At 44.1% G+C, this 17,960-nt stretch overlaps 1 protein-coding gene across 1 annotated transcript in view; it reads left to right on the top strand.

The window, feature by feature from the left end:
• The first annotated feature begins 11,146 nt into the window (after positions 1-11,146).
• rnf220a (ring finger protein 220a) overlaps positions 11,147-17,960 on the top strand; it is a 162,435-nt gene continuing 155,621 nt past the window's right edge. Inside the window, exon 1 of the mRNA XM_053437822.1 lies at positions 11,147-11,314. The gene's annotated coding sequence lies outside the window, so the exon portion shown is untranslated. The remainder of the gene's footprint in view (positions 11,315-17,960) is intronic.

The following is a 17,960-nucleotide window of genomic DNA, read 5'->3' as shown; positions in this document are numbered from 1 at the left end:
CGCTATAAAATGATCCTCCAGTGCCCCCGACAATACCAGTAGGTACAGTTTCAGTGGAGTAATAGGGAGATTACTTGGACTATGAAATAGGATGGTTTTACTGGGTAGATGATGATAGAAAGAGGCCACTTCACCATCTCCACCTGACTGACTGAGGAAATTACTCATTCTCTTTCTGTCACTGTAGCCGCCCCCCTCATATCTATCTCTGTTTCCGAGAACAAAGCAGATGTATATGTTAGATACTCGTGTAACAATGTTACAGCCGCCAGCTCCGCCTGTTCCTTTTCACAGATAAGAATTTTTTTATATGTTGCCCTTGATAAATGTTCCCACGGGGAGTTGTCAAGAAATTAACTTTATCTGGTCTTTAATTACGGTGCGTGTGCTCTGATGCATCTCTCACGCCCCCCCCCCCCCCCCCCCCCCAAACCCCAACATCACCCTCCCCGGCCCACCCCCGACGCTGTCATTTTCAAAGCTATTTTAAGACAATGTGTGATTATCTGTGACATTGCTTGACATGTGCCTCAAGGCTAGGTCTCTCTTCACTATCTCTGCTCTCTCCCTGTGGCCCCCCCCCCTTCTTTCTGTCTCTCTCTAATCAAAAAGCCAAACCATGCAGACAGCTCAGAGCAAATAACAAGTCACTCCCCCTGGATGTTTGAAGATGACGGAGCGACTGGAGGAATGACGGAGGAAATACACTCTGATCGTTCCTGGGTCTTGAAGCCGACACAAGGTTTCAACCCATATCTTTGCACTGGTGTTTCTTTTCTTCTCTTTTTTAAGATTTCCTGTTACTTTCATTTTTGTTGTAATCCATGGACACAGATGTATTATTTGTGATTTTGTCATGGACGTGGACTTATGGTCCAAGTGCTTAGATTTGTAGGAGCAGAAGTGCCATGAATTCCTATTGTGTCATAGACATATAAAATATATGTTTTTATAATATTGAGACTAGTAATTAACATTTAAAGAATTACCTCAGGTATTGATCTACCCTCAACTGCATTTCAAAATTACATATATAATCGTTACAGTTTTCAGCCATTTCTAATTGACCGGCTCTTTGGTAGAAACAGTTGAGCTTATTCAAATAAAACTGCCTGGTAATGGTTTAGGAAAATCATGGTGGTTTAAAGAGACTAATGCTGGGAATGTAAAACAAACAGCAGAGTCCCGCACTTTGAAACATTCGACCAGACCTCCGGCCTCAAAGGTTTCATGGCATTGTAATAAAGGCGCACAACTATTTTTGTGACGTCAAAAGATCTGCCTGTTTCGCATGAATCTTTAACCAAAGTCACTTTATGCAGTGGTTCTCAATCCAACACCAGTCAACATAATGTTTTGCTATTAGACAGATATTGTATCTCCTTTTGTATGGGATCTTTCCTCATCATTCTCACAATATGAAGCCACTGGTAGTCTCCAAGGAAAGATGTGATTGAAAGCTCTGGAATACTTATATATACAAATTGAAACATGATTCAAGATAATTTTGTTACACTATCAGCTCCTTCAGTTACCTGCCTGTTTTTACCTCTTTACTTTGTTACCATGTGCTACAAGAAGCTATCTTAGATGAGTAAAAGACAGGTTAGTGTTGAGATAACAAATGCTTGTTCTTGTCATAATGTTGAAATACCACCAGCTCAGTGTCCCCCCCCATAGTAACATCTACATTGGACACCTCAGGAGACCAATGCAGGAAATAGTGTGACAGTGGGATGGTGGAGGAGTGTGAAGCACATCTTTCTTCTTGCACCAACCACAGTTTATTTTTCCAACCACAGTTTATTTTTCCAAACCACACATTCTCCCTCACCTCAACCCGACCACTATAAGAAAACATTTCCACGCACTGGGCCGATTCTACCCAAAGCAGGACTTTCAGAAATGTAAGATGTGAACAAGATCCCTGTTTTTTCTAGTATCGCTCAATATGGATGTTCACGTCTGTTGACAGGGCTGGTCATCCCTGGCTGCATGGCACCGTGCGATAAAAGGGACGCCTCCTGGTTTTGTCTCCAATGCTTTCATTTATTTGATGAGTGCAATCTTGGTTAGGCTCTCTTCCTAAAGCTGCTCTCAGACATGCACTGAGCTCTGGAGATCCTCCGAACATTCTCTGGAGGGGCTGTGAACGCAAATGTCAGAGTGAGAGCCTCAGGACCAGTCCCCTTGTATAAAGTCTGCAGAGTGGCCGAAGGAGCCGATGGGAGAACATGGCAGGAGATCCTCCTTAGGGAGTGGGGGTGTTGATGACGTTTTAAACGTGCAACAGACACAAACATAAAAAAAAAAAAAAAATTGAAAATAATATCTCAGGATGAAAGCAGTCGAAGAAACACACTTAGAAGAAACCAAGGATGACGTCAAGAGAGCTTGTGATGATAAGAGCCAAAACAAGAGTCAATTTGCTGTCAACAGAAACATGTGATCTCCGCAGCACAATTATACTTTACGTCCTGCCTCTGCCCGCTGCACCCCCCCTCACCTGGACGCTCTCTGGAGATGTCTGTGTTGTTGGGACAGCGTCTGAGCCGAGAATCTCCTGTTGCGTTGTGCATGTGTGAAAGGAAAAGTCCAGTAAAAGTCTGGAGCGAGTTCTCTGCACGTCCTCCAGAGGTCATGTCTGAAAGTGGCTAAAGAAATCTTAAACTGGAGCTGAAGTCATTTACTGACAATTGAGACTTACCAAAGGATAATATCTATTTTCCTCTTTGCCAAAGTAACAAGCTGACTGAAATCGTTGAACCTTAACCTGACATTCAGCCTCACTTCTGATTTATAAACACTTCTAATCTTATAAATCCCCAGCTCTCGTGTCGTTCCCCCTTTCTGCATGCAGACCACAGTTTAATGCCTGCAATTGTTTTCAAGTTGACTGTTGCCAGGCCTCTAAGTGACGGCTGAGACAGAGTCAACGTTTATATTAAGGCAGGTTTACATGGCAACCAGTGAAACATGGATGAAATTACCCATCTACCCTCCCTGAGACCGTTGCCCATGTATCATAGCTCGAACAAATACCACGTAATTACATAATTAATCAGATCATGTATGTTTCCCTTCCCTTCCCTTCCCTTCCTTCATTTTTTTTTTTTTGTTCATCTGTACAAGAGTCAAATGCATGTAATCACTTGTTCTGTAATGTAATCTGATCAGGGCCATGTAATTCTTCATTTTCCAACAGCTCCCTGGAGCAATGGATGTGAGGGTGAGATGAATGTGGCTGAGTCTCTGTCCCTCCTCTCTCCGTCTCTCTCTTCCTTTCTCTAAATGTGGCTCCCTCCGTGTGGTTAACCGCTTGGCCGTGTAGCTGATGGCAGCTGCGTCTCCTGCCACAGGACAATATCTCTCCTCCTCACTCGTCTCTCCATCTCTCCATCCATCTATCCGTGCCCCACCTCCCCTTTCTCCTCCCGATACTTTCCTCTCAACAGCTATTCCTCGCCGTCTTTCCCGTCATCCTCCCTTCCTCTTCTTGCACTTTTATTTCTTGTGTCCTCTTTCTCCCTCCTCCTCCTCCTCCTCCTCCCCCTCCTCCTCCTCTCCCTCCAGTGGCGACACCAACCATCAGGTCCCATCTATCTGTGTGTACGTCAGCAATTAGAGCGTCGTGGCAGCCAAATGCCAGCCATGTCCCCAAGCTACACACACACACACACACACACACACACACTCAAAGGCTGTGCCCTGACAAAACAGCAAGAGAACAAATCACACCATAATTTATAATCTTGCTGCGCTAAAATCCCATTATATTACAGACATATGGATTTGGCGGCATGCAGGGCTGGGGAGCCGGTGCTATAAATTCCACCAATCGTAAATTATTAAAGGAAAGATAGAAATGACCGTCGCCTGTCCAGATTAGCTGTAAATCACACTCAAACATGGTTTGTTTAAGGAATTAAGTCCCACGTGGTGTGAAGGACCTTCCAGGGTATTGCTCAGGTCACTGAGTGGTGGGGAGGTTCAAGTATGAGCTGCCTTAAAATATCAGAGGATTATGGGTTCAGGCCATAAGATAGACGAGGGTCTGCTGCGAGGAAACCACATCTTTATCTGTAAACACACCAGCCGGCTCAAACAATAATGAAAATGATTTCAACACAGCACCTTTTTTCCTGCCTGTTTTTTCATCAACAGGCGACATGAACAAAACAGAACTCCACCGCTTGTCGCACCCTTAATCCTGCCCTCTTATTTTAGACTTTTTTTAAAAGTGGAATTTGATTTAAGGATCAACCCTGCCAAACCGACGTGAAAGCAGGCAGCGAGAGGGCAGCCGCGGCCCTCTGCTGTCAGCTCGGCTTTTCATTATCACTCTGTCCTTTCTGAGGAGATGTCAGGGGGTTCGTAACACCACGACATGACTCAGTTCAGACAGATGCCAAGAAATCTGCTGAACAGAGCGAGGCCCGATGTTAACCTGTGTCTTCTAACACGCAATGCTGAACGCTCGTCAGGTTGGCAGTGAGGGAGCCAGTGGCTGTGTAATGGAAGTGCTTTTTCTGGCTATTTCATACAAGCACTTATTACCTCCGCCAAGGAGGTTGTGATTTGATCTGTGTTTTTTTGTTTGTCTGATAGTTAGCAGCATTACTCAAAAACCACTGGACGTTTTATCACAAAACATGAACTGTTCTCAGACATGAACTCCAGAGGGTGTTCGCCCTTTGTCTTTCACGCATGAAGAACGCAGCAGGAGAGACTCGACTCAGCTGCATTTACAATCTCCAGAGGGTTCAGATGAGAGGCGGCGCACCATGCAGAGACGTTAACTATCAATTCAGCTGTTAAAAGCTCAAGAATCGAATTCTCATCTAAAATTGACATCTTCATCGGTGTCTTCGGTGTATGGCACCGCTTTTTTTCATCCTGAGATATTAATTAGTTGTTTTTTTCCCCCAGTTTTGTGTTTTTTGTGTGTTTCTGTGAAGCCTTTAGAGAGTTTTTAGGCGGGGGCTGGCAGGCCAAACTCCGGACAGTGTCCATAGCAAGTGACTCAGACATGATGGTTCTCACATACAGCCTCTCGGGATGATTTCAGGAGATTCAAATCAGTGCATGTCCGAAAGCAGCTCTGGTGGAACGATGAGGTCCGTGTCAGGGAAGAACCCGTTAAATGTAAGAATCTAGATCAGGTTTGAATCCAGAGGAAAAACTCACTTTAACTGCGACTCAAGATGATTTTTGATGTTTGCACTTATTTACCAGGGATTAATTCATGGATCTGAATAAAAGAAGTCAGATATTTTCAGGGAACTGATGTCTAAGACTGTGTGCACTTTGTTGCAACTTGATTGAATTTAAGGGGACTGTTGGGCCTTGGCGAAGATATTTGTGTGCTATTCTAGCAATGTTGATGTATTTATTGATCCTCTTAATAACAAAGATTTATTTTAGATTAAGTCTCTCCTAAAGCCACATTCAGAGAACAGCACTGTGTATATATAACCGACTGCCCCCCTCATTCATTTGAACAGGATTGATGCATCGGCTCAGCAGGTGCCAACACAGAGAGCTCGGGTTCAAAAATAAAACTTTATCACATGAACGATGTATTTTACTATTTTCCTCGTAATCATCTTGATGAAAGATTTAATGTTTGCAGCCATGATAACTTTCCATGTCACCAATAAACCTTCAAACTTATGGATCTATTGCTCTCACTGGATTTCCTGGATGATATTTTATTGTTTCACTGGTCCCTGGAGCAAAATGCTCCCACCAGCACAGCCCCTTGCATTTTTTAACATAGAGCTGTTTTCAGTCTTAACACCTGCTGGCATGCCAATATAATGTGTCCAGGCTTGGTCTGAGTGTCTGGGACTATACCTCACCGAATGTGTCAGCTTCTGCTTTTTGAACCCTCAAATTGTGGACAGCATTGGTGGATGTGTCTATCAACAGATGAACAAGGGAAATTAATCCCTACTTTAATCGGTTTGTTCACTCAAATGACAAAGACATATTTTCCCATGAACCAGACGTTTAGAGCTGAAGCAGCTATCTATTGTGCAACTAGCCACATCCATGTGCTACAACTAGATCAATTTAAAGATTACTGTGGTCAATTCACAAAATATCAGTGGATTCATTGGAAGCGGTGCTCATTGTGGGATGTTTGGAGAATTGGGAGGCATTGATCATATTTATTGAGTGAGCACAACAAAGCATATCCCATTCACCTCTATTGGTGTGCGGGTGTGAAGGCAGAGACGGGCATCTAGGGCTTCATCCACCCTGCTTCCATTTGTTAGGAATTCAATATTTTAGCTGTTGTGTGAGTCTGACTGTACTATTTGCAATAAAGGCAGGATGGGGGGCCTTGAGCAGGTTGGGCCAGATATAAGGCCTTTATACAAATGATTTATAAATAACCCTTGCTGCATAGTGTTAATAATGAATCTTATAATTGTTCTGAATTCTAACTTTTGGTATTAAACCATTATTCCCTTAGATTCATTCACATAACATATATTTCATGCAGCTGTCTCATAAGTTCTGGAGGTCGGACAGGGTGACTTTGTTGACATTGTTTTGTTTCGTTGTTTTGGTTTCGAGAATCCTAATGTTTACATCAACAGGAGATTGTTTGGATATAGCAGGAACATCATATTCCTTTCTCCAATGGCCCACATGGCATCAGCTGTGTCAAGGCCTTTCATGAAGAGAACATTTTGCTTAGCAACTATCAGAGCAGTAGTAGCGTCACGGAGAGCGGCTTCTTGTCACTTCCTGGATTCCTTGACAAGAGGCGGGGGACCACAGCTGTGGACCAATAAGGGAGAATCAAATTGATTTGCGGTGACTCCCCTTCAATCTTTCATAACCAATCATATTAAATCTACTTTTATAATTATATCAAACCCCTTCTGTTCGGGGGCATTATTAACTACCTATTGCTAACTGATTTAGGCTAGGCTGTGATAATTGTGCATAGCTATGTTGTTCAACTTTCATTGCATCTCAATAAATACTTAAATTGGACCTCGTCTCTTATTTAGGATAAACCAACACGCCTGACACATTCCAAAGACGATTGAGTCCGGCATGCATGTGCTGCCGTAAACAAGAATTGCTCTAATAAAAACGTATCTTCCACGCATGTAAACAGTTGTAAACTTGCAAAATGCACGACAGCTGTTAGCCAAGACAACAGGCTAACCAACGCTTGTAATTCATTATCCATGTTGAATTCTAGACTGTTAGCCCGAAAAGACCCAACCAGTAAGTTGCTGGGAGTGTCTACGTTATTGTTTTCAAACATCTCAGGTTGTGCCCGTTGAAACTAGAATGCTGAAGCAGAGTTTTTCAAACTAAAATGGGTGTGTTTGATGTTTCCCCCTCTTAGTGGTTCTAAAGCCTGAAACATGCTTCTGCGACTGTGTCTGCGTCTTTTCACGCCACTGTGGCACAAGACTCGTTGTCATTCATGCTTCCCCAACCGTTGCGCGTCTTACAAAGCAATTCCGCGCCAGAACACTAGGCGGAGTAATGCTTTTTGTCGAAGACGACCTGAGAGACGCCTTCTTTCTTCTTCATCGATTGTTTATTTACATAGCTACTGCGGCTCCTTGTAGCCTTTTTCAGGCGGACAAATACGCCAGTCAGTGACGGGTTATACAAGTGGACATACTTTCGGATCTCTTCTGCCAAACGCTCTTCTATTTGGTCCATATTCATTCTTCTAAATCTCCCGTTGTTTCTGCCTGTATTATGGGGCATGAAACCGGAAATGCAGCTGCAGAAGGGATGTAGAGCAGACCAATCACAGCCTTGCGGGCTGAGTGAGCTTGCGGAGCTTTGCCGTAAATTTTAGAAAAGTGGAGCGACGCCCGTCAGCACGTAAGAAGGGATACATAAGCACGTAAGGGACCCGGAAGGGCTCTTGCGCTTACGTTCCCGGGGGAAACGCAGAAGCATGTTTCAGGCTTTAGACTCAGGAGTCGTGTGGATTCCAGGAGCACACATAGCAGAGAATATGTGTTTTTAAACAGTATGTGTGAAGCCTATAAGAACTTTTGGGCAAAAAAAACCTAAGCTGTCTGCACAGCTACCTAAGAGAAGTATCGGAGAAAAATGTAAATTAGGTGGAACTGTTAAGTCTGAGTTAATAAGTTCTGAATTAGTTCTAGTTTAATTGTGTTTTATACAACTGTAAGCACATTTGAAGTGTCCTCCCGGCCTCTGGTACAGAATCTGCATGGGGAATGTCTTTGCTGAAGAGTGGGGGGAAAGGAGCTGAGCAGTTGCCTCAGCAGTGAAACAGGTGCTTTCAAAGTGCTTCCTAGTCAATACACACAGAGGCAGCATTTAAAAACATCAGGGGGGTTGGACTGAAGGGTGGCATTAGACTTTGAATGGAGAGGGATCTAATACATGGATGGTCCTCTTCCCCATCAGCCCATTGACTCCAAACTGAGCCTATTAGCAAGACAACACACCACTAATGGCACTGCTACTGCTGCCCCTGCCCCTCGTGTGTGTGGAGACCACCCAGCGCACACACTCACACAGCCCTCTTCACTTTTCCCACGCCATTGTTACCCAATACATTGGTATATTATAGCGTGAAACCAGATCAAAGTGTTAGATCCATTAGAAAGCGATCACACCCTGTTAGGGCTAAATGTGCTCGCAGGTCCCGATGATGAAGTGTAGGTGGGAAACAGAACGTGGGGAGAGGTGTGTGCTGGAATCAGGCTTATTGGTACTAATTGTTGAGAACTGGGTGAAATGTAAAGATAAAGAACAGTTAATCTAGCGGCTTGTGTTGTGTTCAGCTTGTTAACTTGAAGTGCTGTTGTGGTTCTAAACTAGCTGCCTCAGATTCTTCGGAAGAGTTTTTTGACTTGAATCTTAATATTAACAAAGAGGAGTGTGTTGTTTATCCTTTAGGTTGCCAGTCTGACCAGTTCGACCTGCTAAAGTTATTCACATGTATTTTTACATTCCTCTTTACTTTTACAGAATTGTTTCACAGAGGGAATCTAAGATAAGCTATCCTGGTTTCTTAATTTATCTCTCTTTTCTAAGCTTTTCTTTACACCTCTATATATCTCTGCATATATCTCCTTTTCTTTCCCTATGAAAATAATCCATTCTATTCTCGCAGTAGCCCAGAGTTAGCCCAGTGTTTCCTGTTTCTTGAGAATATCTTGTTATATTTGACACAAAGTACATTTTCCCATTTTGTCCAGTCACATTAAAATTCCTATTGTGTTGACATATTTAGTTTTTCTCTCATATTTTTGGTTCTGGGGTCACATACACCAATGTTCTTACAAGAGTTTTGTTTATTTAAAGCAGTGTCTCTGATATAAAAACTCAGTGTTCGCAGTCCATTCAGTGCACTGGTTGGAATCAAAGCATGACGTCATTGATGCCACATTGTGCCACTATGCTCAGTGTCTCATAGTTACTTAACATCATTAACAACAGAAGTATATTTAAGGCTTGAGGGACTATTGGTCAATTCCACGTGTGACCAGCAGGGGGGTGTAGTGGAGAGGAAGACAGGAAAGCCTCCTGCACGTCTCTCTCGCTCTCTCCCTGTATTTCTCTCACACACACACACACTTGCCCCCACAACTCCCACACGCACATTTTATTTATCTTTTATTTATTTTAATGGACGTTTTTTTTTTACAATTTTGCTAAAAACCACATAACCGGACTGATACTAGGTCTAATATCCTCCAGCTAATCGTAACAAGAATAACCTAACATTTAAGATACATGTTTGTACCATGTATCAGCTGTGTGCAGTTATTTGCTCTCTGTTAAAAAATAAAACACAAATCTAATATTCTGTGGCGTTATCTCTATGAAACATTCCTCAATGTTTCCTAATTTGATAGTAAGGAGAATTTTGCAAGATTAAATAGACTAATAATTATTATTTTTCTTTCTCCCACCAAAGTTCATTTGTAAATGTCTTGCACGTTTTGGTTTGATCAGTATGGGGACACGTAGCTTCGGGTTTAGTGAACTCCCCCCCTGTGTCTCACCAACTTCAGTCTCTAGTGCGCACTTTATAAGAGTGTCTGGTAAAGTCCACCTCTTTTTGTTAAGAGGTGGACTTCATTGGCTTTATGGCGAGAATCATTCTCTCTGAGGGGGTGAGAGAGAGATGGGAGAGAGAGGAGAGAGGGGGGGGGGGGGTAATTCATTCACTTTGCGCACAAAGCGCAGTGGAAGCCACCCTGGGGAATGAAACACCAGACAGAGGGGAGAGCGAGAAAGAGCGGGTGGTGGGATGGTTGGGTTGTTGGAGAAACCGCGTCCACACAAGCACGTGAAACAAGAAACACACTCCAGAAATAAAACTATTACCTAAACTCCTTTGATTTCCTTTCTCCTCATTACTCTTCACTTTGGAGAAGAGAGACGGATTTTGCTGACGCTGACTTGACAATGGTCACTGTGTTGATTTGATATCCTGAAGGAGATGAACTCCGTCCAGTTCCCTGGTCTCAGGAGAGGAAACGAGGGATCCAAGGCGAGAAGGACTCGGACACTGTCCCGTGTGTGAGCGCAGTGCGTGACAAGTGCGGTCTAAGCGGAAAACCTCCGAAACGACCAAAACTAATGATTCGGTGTTGTTTTAACCAAGAGGCAAACAGTTATGTGCGCGTGTGCGACCGTCCGTCAGTCATGGAGCGACCCGGGCGCTGCGCGGCAGCTCTGCGCATCGGTGCGCTCTGGACCCCAGACACCCCCTCCCTCCACCTCCCCTCTCCCTGAGTCCTCCCCATCCACCCCCACACTCCCCGCTCAGCCTCGCGCAGCCCAGCTCCAGCCTCACACGCACGTCGCTTTTTGAGCACTGTGAGACCCCCCGCCGCCACCACCCCCTCCTCCCCTCACACCACCGCCTGCCACCGTCTCTGCGATCCTGCGCTCCTCCAGCGGCTCTCACTCCCCTCTCTCTCTCTCTCCTCTCTCGTCCCTCTCGGTGTTCCAGCGGAGGGGCTTGCACGCGCGATTGCGCTATTGATAGCCACTTTACACTGTGTCTGTGGAAAGTCAGCCTCTCTCTCTCCCTCCCTCCCTCTCTCTCCCAGTGTGTGTGTCCTCCTCTCTGGCTGCGCCTTTGCGAACCTAACAGGGAGGTGTTAACTACTTTTGCTTCCCCAAAGCGCCTCCCGTTATCTCCGGTGCCGCTGCGCAGGAGCAAGAGGGGCCACCGTCACTGATCTCCCGCAGAAAAGTTTTCGGTTTGTTGTGAGGATAAAAAAGAAGAAGCCGAAGAGTCGTGTGTAGAAGAAGCGGATTCTGTCGCTGCGAGGTGAGTAACTGACTGTCTTTTTGTTATTGTTGTTGTTTGGTTTGAAGCTGATACAGTTTGTGCCTCCGCGGCTCTTTTCGCGCTGCGCCGTCCTCCTCTGCGTTGGAAACGGATTTCACTCAACTTTCACGGGAGCTGCGCGCTTTGGGGACTGTGCGTTTCCACACGTGGAAAGAAATAAGGAAATAAAGAAGAAGTCCCGGAACCGTCTCTGTCCGTTTGGGCACGGACTTTTACGCGCGTGTGCGTGTGCGTTAATATCTGTACACGTCTCCGTGGACGTGCGTGCGCACATGCGAGGTTCCCAAAGAGGAAAGTGGCTTCGCGAAAACACTTGAACTGTTGAGTATAATGCGTGTGACAGTGGCATTACGCACACATTACCATCAGCTTACACCCGTGCGTTAAAACAACACACACTGCAACTTTTTAAAACTCTGGCTATTGGTGTTGCCATTAGTTTTCAGGAAGGTGTGACCTCCTGGATTTTGTGGTAAATTCCTTGAATTATTTAAGGGAAAAACAGTTCAAACATGGAGAAGTACAATTCGGTTGTTTCATAGGAAATGTCCTCTTTCTTATTCCCGCGGACCTTTCCCCATCATTACCCGGTAAACCCTAAACAATTACCTTTAATCAGAAGGCCTGGTGTGAATTTATTTATATTTAAGTTAGACATTAGTTCCTCAGTTGGAAGCAGCAGGGGTTATGGCTCACTGAGTAGATCCATGGTTGGTTTTCAGCGAGAATACAGTAGCTCTGGAGCACTAAAGCGCACACAACGATGAGGACATGTGGCTTTAACGGCCAAATATTGGCCCCGTTAGTCAGGGTCCAATAAAGCGTCTGATGAGGCGGATTTTAACACATCACGTCACAAAGATACAAATGCACTATATTTTAAAATAAAGCCATCATTAATCTCAATTAACGAATTTGCCTCTTCAACTTGGATTTGGAACGTGTGGTTTTATCCAACCAAATGTGAAGTTCAGTTAAAATAAAAGGGATGTCACCAAAGACTGGAATTAAATGAAAATGAAAAACTGAGAAAGGAGATGTAACAGAAAATCCCACCCCCGGGGAGCGAGCGTGTCCTCTCCTGCACGCAACAAATTATTCTCAGTTTCTCTCAAAGACTTTTACATTAAAAAGGAGACCTGCTGAGTAGCATGCGCGTGCTCGTGCGCTAACACACACACACACACACACACACACACATAGGCCTAAACACAGTTGGGAAACACCTGTTAACTAGGGAGCCACTATAATTTACATCCTCCCCTTAAATAAGCAGCGCCCAGCCAGAGGAAGTCCCCGGGGCCTTCCAGCTTAATGGCCGAGCGCAGTGAGCCGAAGTCGGCTTTCCCCGAGCGCCAGGTCCCGCTGCTGCTGCTGCTGCTCTGCGTCGGTATTAAATAGAACACACAGTTGTAATTTTGGGCTTAGAGTCTTTTCTCATTAGGAATAACGGACTGCTGCTTTTAACTGAACACAGGTTTATATTTTCATCAATTTGGCAAACAACCTCCTCGCTTTTATAATGAAAGGTTCTTTACGTTTATTTATATCTTTCGACATTATATTTGTTTTCATTTATTTAAATTAAAAAAGTTGGTATTCAGTGCTAGGTGCGCACACAATACAAATCGTGTGTGCGGTCGTCTTTCTTTTTCTTTCCTTTGTCAGTTTCTAATGGTCTTTTATCCTCGCAGTAATATTTCATTAACTTGTGCTCGCTTCTTTATTCCTTTACTCGCGTCGCCACTTTGTCTTAATCACATCCATGCCGGGTTTTTTTTTAAGGAGCAAACAAGTGAGCAGTCGTGCACGCGCCCGGATCAGCGCGCACTACCGTATACAAAGCCGCAGCGCTCAGAAGAGGGAATAATAAAATTAGTAGTGTGGGAAAAAAAGTGGAGCAGACCCATTAGTAGTGATTTCCAAGTAGGAAAGTCCTCTCAGTGGCGGCGCTAAACAGCGCGTAAAAACGCACTTTTGGAGCAAAGGTGCGCTCGGGGCGGGTCACTGCACTCAGCTCACTGTGAAGACAGAATTATTATAGTTCCTTTAAAAAAAAGTCAGAAGCTGTGGTTCAGATCCACTGATCCCAGCGCCGTTGACCCCCTCAGATTGATTTTATTGATCAGTCAGATCAACCACTCCTCACTTCTAACGAGCTGCCGAGCCTGTTTCAGTTTGCAGCCAAACACATTAGAGACCGATAATTATCTTTTAAAGTGTGAAACGATGAAGGAGGACAGGCGCGTCACAGAAACCTCGTTTTTCTAATGGAATCATATTCGGACGCTTGGTGATTTCTCGTCTGGTTCCAGTTTTCATTTGGTAATAATTTTTTTTAATTAATGCAATTTACTGAATTTGTGAGCAATCGTTTCATCGTAATAACCCGTACGTGTGATCCATGCCATTTGTACATTTAAACTACACAGAGCCCATAGCAAATGCTTCCCCTATAATGCATGATGATTAATGTAATTTAGAGAAGAGTTTTATTTAAGGTGATGTTTATATGAATGGCTCCCAAAAAACCGTTCAGTAATTATCTTTTTGGCTGCGTGTTAATAAAACATTCTGTTACCCTCACTTTCATTCCTCGTGTCGGGTTAAATCGATCATCTGCGTTTCCTAATTGGCAATTTTTTTAATTTTCAATTGATACAAATTAAAGCTGCTTTTTAACATGTCACTACATTTTAGTCCGAGGTGATTATAATGACGCTGCCGTCCAGACGGATGCAGCATCTTTTCTATCATCGTGTCTTTTTCCGTCTCACTTTTCACTCCTCGTGATTTATAGGCCGCCTCGTGTGTGCGTGTGTCAGATGGACTCAGCTCAGCTTGTCCAGATTTAATCGCGCCACAAAGGCCTGATATTTATATTGATAACTTCGTACAAATGTCGGATTATAAATCAAGTTTCTCGTGCCAAATGTTCAGATTGAAATCAGACACAGTGGCGACTGGATTTTTTTTCCTCCTTTTCAAGTGAACCACGACGCCTTGCTGTCATGAGGAAATCCGCACGTTTATTTCCTCAAACAAACCTAATGTAACAACCTCGATTTTTCATTTAAAGTCCATGAACATCTGTTCTCTTTTTTTCCTTTTTTTTTCCTTTTGCTTATTTATTCATTTAGGCCTCGTCTCCTCCCAAAGGAATAACCTGTATGCGCAGAGAACGAGAGACAGGGAGAGAAAAAAGTGTCGAGGTTGGAGGAAAAGTAGCAAAAGATGATTTATTTGTCAGGGTTTTCGATTCTTACCCCCCCTCCCTCCCTCTCTCTTCTCTTCTTTTTCTTCCTCTCAGCAGTCAGATGTTATTGCTCGCCATTGATCTCCTCCTGCTCTCCTCCTTTTTGCGCTGCGAGAAGTGAACTAAAATTAATGTCCATTTCACACCTCTGTCCCGGATCGATGGCCGCGGGGAGAGGAGTTAATTCTAATCTGAGCCCGCAGAAGCGCGTCCACATCCCAAATGATGATAATATTATTATTATTAATAATAATAATAATAATATATAAAATAATAATAATTTAAATGTATTTGTCACCTTTTTTTACGTCGTATATCATCAAAAAGCAGCTTCGAAAATATATAAAAGTGGGGATGTTTTTATCTGTGTTTTTATGAAGGATTTGTTATCCTCACCGTTTTTAATTTGTTTTAGCGCCAACTCCCAGAGGAAAAAGAGAAAAGTATTCAATATTATTTTTAAAGAAGTGTGTATTACTTAGATTCCAAAAGTCCAACAAATTTAATTTTCTATTTTGTCTGTGTTCCTGATCAACAATTGCAATTTTTATTCATTAAAGCCTCTCACTTCTCATATTTGGGCATATTAATGCGTCATGAAGCGCACACTAACCACCCCCCTCTCTCCCTCCCATAACATGACAGTGATAGTAAATTAACCATGGATCGCTCTGTTGCGACTAGTTTGATGACCCCCCTCGGTCTATTAAGTCCTATCAATATGCACTAATTCCTCATTCTTTATTAAAAGCGGAACCGGCTCATTCTCCATCCACTTCTTCTTACCCCCCACCCCCCAGATTGCCCCCCCCCCCCCCTCCTCCTATACAGTGAGTGTGTTTTTATAATTGTGTCGTGCTAATCAACACTAAACGTCACGCAGAGCGGAAACGAAATAAGCGCGTCGCCGGCAAAAAAAGAACAAGTGGTTTCGCGCGCAGGACGAGGCGAGCGCGTCCCGGTCCCGCGGCACGTCCGCATCCCTAAAAAGTTTGCGTCGTTGTTGTCTCGTTATCGCCGCTGTAATCCCCATGATTAAGTGCGAGGAGCCGGATGCAATCATTTAATGGATGGGTCTGGTGAGAGAGAGAGGAGCTGTCTCACGCGTCCAACCCAACAAATGCGTCTCTGCTCGCTGGAAATTGCAGCCTGTCCGACGCGCACTTTGAGATCGTGGGCCGACTTGTCTTTGATTTGTCTGAAATTCCATGTTTGAACTTCGATGAAAACTTTATTTTCTCCCACACACTCCATCACTTTCATTTCTAAATTGTATAATGCATTTAGCTTATTAAATCATAATTTCGGCAAACAGACGGTATAAGCAGTTTTTTAAAAATGGTCTCCTAGGAATTCCATAAATGTATAAAAGGGTTTTTATGTATTTCACTGGCTACAGAGACACTTTGACATCCTATTCGGTGTTTGAAACCAAAAATGTAAATGCAACAAATGCTCAAAATGCATTGCTTTATTGTCAATCAATTTATTATAACTGGCAAACAGTGATAGAAAATAATTCTGCCGTGAGCCCGAAGTTTATCCTCTTGCTGCAAATGTGCGTGCAATCATTCCTTTTATCGATGCAGGGAAAGCGGAGTAGCTCATGTCCAGTCATTTTCTATTGGAAGGAAATCACTCCACGGATGGGGATGCAGCAGCAGCAGCAGCAGCAGCCGTGTTTAATGGTCTGATTGCATTGGAGAAGGCAGCCACTGATAAAGCCGTTATGGGGGGGGATATCACTCGGAGTCGCTATCGGGCAACAAGAGAAAGTCAGAGAATTAGCCTAATGGGGAGGGGGGGGGGGGGCAGAAGTTGTGTCGGATGTCAGATACTTTCTATTCTCCATATTTGCTCCGTGTCTCCTTCTCTTCTGTGTGTCCATCCCCCTCCACACCCCCGCCCCACCTCTGCCGCCACATCATATCTCTCTCTCAGGTTTCCCACCCTCATTCGTCAATTACACCATGGGCCGGATCACAAGCTCCCTGCATGGAAAAATAAGCTAATATGCCCACCAGCCCTCCCACACACCTCCCCCCCGAAGACACTGTAGTTGCATTTGCGTCCATCGATTGCAGACACGGCGGTGTTCACGTATCCCGCTTATCATTTCTCTCCGTGCAGCCGGCCGGGTCATCCAACCAGGAGAGGAGACTGATACAGGGAGGCCGATGTAACCGGCCGAACGCATGAACACACACCGACACACACCTGTAGCAGCACACACCTCTATGCATCTGTACACATGGGGTTTCTTATCACATTACAATGCTTGGGCAGCCTGGTGATAGGCTACAGTTTGAGGCCTTTATGACAGAATGCGTCCTCATCAAACCCAACAGGCCCAGCACCGCTACCCTCTCCCTGACTCTGACCTTTGACCTCTGTGTAGAGCACAACAGGTCACCCCCCTGTAGGTATTACAGAAGCTCCCCCTTGTTCGTGTTATCATTATTAAGTGTGCAGCAGAGGATTATAACAGTTAAAAACGGTACCTGGCAATAGTTCTCCCTTGTTAAACTCAAACTAATTGGCTTGCCCTTGCATGCAGCCCTGTAGTACAAATGGTCCGGCCAGCCGCCTGTCCGCCTGCCAAGCCGGTTAGATTAGTGGCTGCTGTTTGTAAACGCCGGCGCAGCACAGCTATAAAGAGTCGTAATAGGGCGACTGGTGCCACACACTCAGTCACACTCCTGCAGGAAAGCCAACACGCTCAGTCACCTGTCGGTCAGCAACCAGACGCCACTATCATCTGTCAGGCTTTTCTGAGTGCATCCATAGGAGGCGAAGGAACAGATTGGCAGCTCCTGAATACATTTTATCTCAGGCTTCTGTTAAGACACAAGCTATTCAATTACAATATAGCAAAAATTGGGAGAAATTGAGGATATTTTTAAATCCCATTCTCTGTTATATATGATCAACCTCAGGAGTAAAGTCAAACCATTAGTTCCTATTTTTCATGATTTATTGATATATTTTTTTACATTTTCTAATCAAATACATATTGCAACACACTCTCAAATAACAATTCTGGCCTTTCCAGAACACTTCTGCACCTGCCATCAGCCAAAGATGCAAAATTTTGTTTAACATCTTTTCAGAGAAACAAAAACGAAAAAAAAAGATGCAAAGAGTTGGTTTACCAGTAATCCCCAAATAACACTCTGTGGATAGTCATGTATGAGCAAAGGAATGGTGTGCTTCTCCCTCTTAGCCTCTCTGGTACCAGGAATTAGCTGGCCCCACTGAACCGGGCCTCGCTGGTGATGCCATGAATAGAATTCCCCACCGCAGGGTCAAGGCCGACTTCCAGAAAGATTGTTTTGTCTGCTTGCCATGGGTCTGTCTCAGAGATCACAA

The sequence above is a fragment of the Pleuronectes platessa genome, chromosome 13 (genome assembly GCF_947347685.1).
Source record: "Pleuronectes platessa chromosome 13, fPlePla1.1, whole genome shotgun sequence".
Classification (NCBI taxonomy): Eukaryota; Metazoa; Chordata; class Actinopteri; order Pleuronectiformes; family Pleuronectidae; genus Pleuronectes; species Pleuronectes platessa.
The sequence above is the reverse complement of the archived record's forward strand: the minus strand, read 5'-3'. Positions and strand labels throughout refer to the sequence as shown.